Source organism: Limulus polyphemus, unplaced genomic scaffold (assembly GCF_000517525.1).
Source record: "Limulus polyphemus unplaced genomic scaffold, Limulus_polyphemus-2.1.2 Scaffold5473, whole genome shotgun sequence".
NCBI classification, from domain to species: Eukaryota; Metazoa; Arthropoda; class Merostomata; order Xiphosura; family Limulidae; genus Limulus; species Limulus polyphemus.
The window spans coordinates 52,919-59,611 of record NW_013671083.1 but is presented as its reverse complement, the minus strand read 5'-3'; positions in this window follow the sequence as shown (position 1 = coordinate 59,611).

Below are 6,693 nucleotides of genomic sequence, written 5' to 3'. Positions count from 1 at the left end.
GGTGTTTCTTTTGAAACTTTCAGAATTTCGACGATCTAGGGGTTTGTTGTTGAATGTAGTCCTCTTCACTTCTGCCATCTTCTTCGCCGAGGATGGTCATCAACTCCTGGTATTCTATATATTCAACAGCCCATGGCTCGGGTTCTGCAGTAGAAAACAACACGAACAAAATACCAGCGACGTTAATCCCGCACACCAGGTAGAACACTTTCTTCCATTGCTGTATACTGACCTGTTTGGAATTGTTACAATTATCACATGTTAAATCTATCTGTAGATTAAACATTCATACAGTAAGAATTAATTGAAAAAGAAACATTAAAACTGGAAACAATAATATTCCTGAAACACGAAGATTTACAGTTTGAAAACAAATGAAAACCGAATCTGCACAATCACACAAAGATTATTAACAGCAATAATACAGTAGCGGTACCTACACTATTAAATGTAATAATACAGTAGCGTACTTATATTATTAGGAGTAATAAGACAACAGCTGTACGTACACTCACTGTTCCCACGGATCAGGAAAACCTGGAGAGTCAGTGAGTTTTATATTTTACGTTCCAGTCTCGGGAAATATCAGGGACTTTCATTTTACAGACCAATCCGTGAAAGCTAGTAAATTTCATGTGATTCAGTGATGTTTGTAGAACATGGATGGTGAAAAAATAAATTGACTTTCGCGCCAAACCAATCACCTACAGATTAATAATTATCGCACATTTAGCACTTCAGTATGCATATTCTACATCGATCTTTTTATTTAACGTAAATTGCCATGGACTATGAAGCTAGATTATGTAAACAGTAGCTAGGTTCCCGCCTAAACAGAGGGCTCTGGACAAGGTTTTGTCTCCTCTTCCTATAACTACTTCATGCGGGATCGTTTCACTAAGCCTAAAATCCTTTAAGAAATTACTATTTAGAGATAGGCTGCTTAGAATAAATAAATTATTTTGATTTTACAAACATGGTACATTATTCAAACAGTCCCTATGTCAGTAGTCATAGAATGAACAAGTAATACCCTAGATGTATTAATTGATTCACCTGTTTGGGTATGTTGGATATACAAGACTGTTTAGTGTAAGAGTTATTATTTAGTTCATTTAGTATATGCGTGTGGGTTTTTCCTTATAGCAAAGTCACATCGAGGAATCGAGCCCCTGATTTTAGCTTTGTGAGCGAGTTAGGCTCAGAAAAAAAAGTTAGTTAAAGAAAGAAACACCGGATAGTCTTTAATTTAGATGTTAGATATGTTGTTAGAGAGTGTGACATTTTTTTCTTTGTTATTTTGTTCTATGGTTGTCAGTCAGTACAATAATAAGTCGTATTCCGAATTACGAGGAAAATGGAAATGTTTTGGATTGGTTAACACGATTGTTACTTTAATTGTGTTGAAACACCATAATACATACAAACAGTGTTAAATAGAAAGGAAACATAAGAAAAACAGTTTTATTAATCTTACGTATTCAGTTTTTTCTTACATACCTGAATTGTTTTCGTATTTTGCTTTTAATCATCACATTGTTAAAAACGTTGCCCTTCTACCCACCCCTAACTTGATCCTTATCTATACTGTAACTATATACCAACTAATTTTTCAAAGAATAAGTTTTCTAGCATCTTCCAGTTATAGTGAGAGTATCTTCTGTATGGTTGAAATCATTTCTCTAAATCAGAAATACCAGACAACAATAGCAACTCCATTACTATTAACCATCATATATCCATAACAACATTTATACTTTTAACGGTCGCGCAAATTCAGCGGGACTTAATTTGTTTAGTTATATTGTCATAATGGCATGTAATCTAGTAAGTATCGTAGTCGTAGAGTCACGTACGTAGTTCTAACAATGATTATTCGATAAAGAAACATATACATTCAACAGTGATGTACAAATTCAAGACCAATCCATATTTACATTGTGATATGTCAATAGTCCTACCGCTAAAGGTGCCAACACACCTGCAGTGTCAATGATGGTGTGCATGAATCCTACAACTGTACCTGTAACAAAGGCAATTTTAGAAAACTTGTTTATAATCCCTTATCCTTTGAGAAAATTCCCGCACAAAATAAAATATGTTATATTTTTAGAAGAAAGTTCGTGTACAATTTACTCATCTTAAGAAGCAGCGTGGATTACAATTCTGGAGATTTCTATAAGCCTTTCGGTTAAAATGTTAGAACAAACCTGAGCTTGATAGGATACTTGTACGATATATTTTGTTTATAACCTCTCATACATCACCCAATTAAACGTTTATAATTGAACTGCTCAGTTCAACAAAGAACCGTTTCTTAAGTTAATGTACAACTTAAGTTGGTTTAAATAAATAGTAGATATATTTATTTGGACTTAAAACTAATAATTAGACTAACGTTTACAACAGTTTTTATGGTGTAGAAAATCATATAAAGAGGAATGAATCCTACGACTGTATTCTACATGATAAACCAACTAAAGGTGAGAATATTGAGATCCATTTTAGATTTTCTGTTAACAACTGTAAATAAGCACACCACTATTGAGTCATGAGATAACACCCACCTAAGTGATCATACCAAACTATCCTTAGGCGTGTGGAGAAGAATGAAAATTTGATAATAAAAATATAATGACACCATGTGGTGTGTAGTAGTTAGTGACAAACGGCAGTAAATTGTTAGAAGTATTGACATTAAAGAAAGTAATTTCGACACCGTCATTCAAACATTATCTTAAATTTCATCTTGTTCTCTGGTAGGGAAAACTGATCAACAACGCCCATATGGTCACAGAATTTCGAATTGTTTTAAGGACACAAGTGGTCAGAAAGCTGTTAAGCTTGAAGTGCCCTTGAGAAGTGAGGAAATCATGCAGGATTTGGATTAAGTATCCTTTGGCGATTCCTATTATTATGTAGTTATCTTTTTTTATATAAAATGGTATTGCATTGTGTATTTTTTGTGTTCATAAAGTCTCGTGTATATGCTGCTTGCGATTTCACCTACAAAATATTTCACATGATTGAGAGGTTATAATACAAACTTCGTAGTTTTTATCATCAGATGTCCTTAAGAGAATTTGAGGTTAGTGAGACACATAGAAGTTGTTGATGACAACACAAAACTGAAGAGAACAAACAAATGGGCTAAAACTAATTTCTATAGCTACAAGATTTCTGACAGTTTGTTCCATTTACTGAAAATCTGTTAACTTGTAGCCTGGGCCCGGCATGGCCAGGTGGTTAGGGAGCTCGACTCGCAATCTGCGGGTCGCGGGGTCGAATCCCTGTACAATCAAAAATGCTCGCCCTTTGAGTCGTGGGGGCGTTATAATGTGACGGTCAATCCCACTATTTGTTGGTAAAAGAGTAGCCCAAGAGTTGGCGGTGGGTGGTGATGACTACCTGCCTTCCCTCTAGTTTTACACTGCTAAATTAGGGACGGCTAGCGCAGATAGCCCTCGTGTTTTCAAGTTTGATAAAATGTAACATGATAATGAACCTTACGAAATTTATGTCTAGTGTTAAAATACTTCTCTAGCAAATAATATCTTGGTGTGAAAGTTAATTTCAAGAAGTTAAGCCTTAGTGTAAAAAGATATCTCCAAAATTATATCCTAGTATGAGTGAAAATCTTAAATAAGATATGCTGTTAAGTACTTACTGTAATGTTAATGCATTCTAATTTTAATCGTTATTGATCATGTAAATCTAATTATGATTGGTCACAATATTTGATTTAATACCAATTAGTTTTATATCCCGCTTTTCGGCTGTTAATTTATACCTCTAAGAGGAAATTCTGAAAGAAATATTTATGTGGTGGCATAGAACGGGATTCCATTCTTGGTTATTTTATTAAAAAGTCTAGTGTTATCCAATTTCTTCACTATCTCTCCCCTTATTCCTCTGTTCAAGTAGCTATTTTAATTAATTAAAGCGAGCTATACAAGTTTTGCTGGTTTCTATGCTAGGTTTACAACGTATTATCAGTTAGAAGGATTAGTTTTACTGGTTTGTGTGGTTCGTTTAAAATAACGTGAGTACAGTTTCATTGTAATGTATAATATCAAATATCGTGAACTACTGATTAAATAACAATCCAGGGTTAGATTCCCTACAATGAACAGATCAGGTAGCCAATATGGCTTTGTGCGAAAACTGAACAAACAAATTGTAATACTGCTTATTCTGCAATTTAATTAAGAAAATAATGTTAGCCACAGAAGTCAATCACACTTTATAGAAACGATTTGCATATGATAAGTCAGTATCAAGTTGTAGTTCATATGCGAGCCCTAGAGTTGTTTGTTTATTTGTAGTTATGCACACAGCTACATAATTGGCTATCTCTGCTGTGCCCACCAGGAGTATCAAAACCCGACTTTTAGCGATGTAAGTCCTCAAAGTTACTGCTGTGCCACTGGCAAAATATTTTTCATATATATATATATATTTCATTTGTGTGATTTCTCGACTCTTTGGCAGTGCAATACCACCACCATATAGTTAAGGCTGTAGTAAATTGTCACATGGTTTAAAAAAATAAAGATATTCATAGAGGAAGTTGTGAATTTCTTAAATTCGTTAGAGCCAATAGACAATTTCAAAGAAATATACTAAAAATTCTCCTTAAAGATAGATATCTAGCACAGTAGTGCATGTAATATAACAGCAGGCTATTTACAACCAAATTGTGATGACAGGTAGTTATAGAGAATTCAACATAAGGGAGATAAAATAAAGTAGTATTGGAGGCAGCATGGTCAGGATCATCGTGAGTGTGGGCAAAGTGTTGGCATCTCCAGAAAGATAGATAAACTAGAGACTAAATAACATCAAAATTTTATATCAAGTAACATGAGCCCATCAATAGAAGATTGTGTTTTATTCACCACTGGCCCTCCATCTTGACGTACTCTTAGTAGTAAGAGGGTCAAAAGTTTCTATTAGTCTTAAATCAGTCTTTCAAAAGTCTCATAAAATATGCTTTCCAAAGTCATTTAACAAAGCTAGGAATGTTGTTGGATAGTCAGTATTGTTTCACTATGGGTAAATCTTATCTTATTAATCTTTTGACATTCTTTGAAGATGTTACTGCTTAGGTAGATGAGGGTACCTGCATGGATTTGGTGTATTTTAAGAAAGCATTTGACAAGGTGCCACATAAAAGACTTGTTAAAAAAGTCATATCTGTTAGTGGTGGGGATAGGTTGGCTCATTGGATAGAAAATTGGATGTAAGAAAGCAGAAGGTTGTTATAAATGGAGTTCAGTCAAACTGGATTAAATTTATAAACACCTTCACAGAGAAAGGACAGGTTAAAATACTGCTGGTTAAAGCTGAAATATGCAGAATTAACAGTGATACCGATCCACAGGTTATAATACTACTGGTCAGCATTGGAAAATACAGGATCAACAGTGATACTGAACCACAGATTATAATACTGCTGGTCAGCGTTGGAAAATACGGGATTGACAGTGATCCAAAATCAAAGGTTCAAATGCTGATGGTTAAAATTGGAAAATACAAGAGCAACAGTGCTACCAAGCCATATGTTAAAATACTGCGGGTCAAAGTTACAAGATACAGAATCAAGTGTGATATAAAATCATAGATTAAAATATTACTCGTTAAGCGTTGTAAGATATAAACAGGTTTAATCCTTAAAGTATATCAAGTCTTCATTGTTGGAAGGTTTCTTTGACTGCCTCTTCAATAAGGTGTTGATTTACCTTATACACAACTTAATCGTTGTTAATGTTTTATAAATTTTGTTACTGAAGAATCTATTTTTGTATACTTAACTAGCTGGTCCTCTGATATTGATTCTAAAGTCAATTTGAATTCTGAATGCTTCAACTTCTAAATATTGACAAATATTTCGTTCATTCTTCAGTAGCGAAGTATTTATGTGATGTCTACATTTATGTGCTACGAGAAAAGGTTCTTCTTGGAGACACTCAATCAAAATATATTTAATTTTCCTGCTTTTAATTTTGTCCAATATATTAGTTTTTTTTTAATTTAAATTTTCCTTCACGTATTTTCTCTTCTTATATGTTTTCAACACTCTTTTCACATACATACTATTTTTCATAATTCCTTTATGTTGACTAACGTTTACTGTTGGAACTAAGAATATTCACAGTACATGGCATATTTTTACCGATCTTTAATTAGAGTTTCAAAATAATCATTTAATATCTGTATGAAATTTTATTAGTGGGTCTTTCAACTTTGTAAGAAATATTTCATTCTATCTGTAGCACCATTAAATGAAAGAAGTTAGATTTATAATTTCAGGTATCGTTTCTCTTTCTGAAGGCATTTCATTGTAACTTACTGTTAAGATCAAACAAACTGTTGGTTAGAACGTTCTTTTTAGTCACTATGAGAACAACCTATAAACTTGATAGGTGAACTAATATTAAGTTCATTCATTATTTATTAGTGTTATAACATTTAACGAAAAATGGCCGTCTATATGAATATGTAGTGTTCTTTGTATCTAAAAAAATAAAAATAAAAATCAGGAGACTAGGGATAAAAAAAGAAGTTTGGTTCCGTAAACAAATGTATTTAGATAAATAAGATCCACAAAAAAGAAGAATGCATAATTTCAAGTATTCAGAAAAAACATAACGGCTTGATAAATAAAAACATAAAACATTAAGCAAGTTCGAG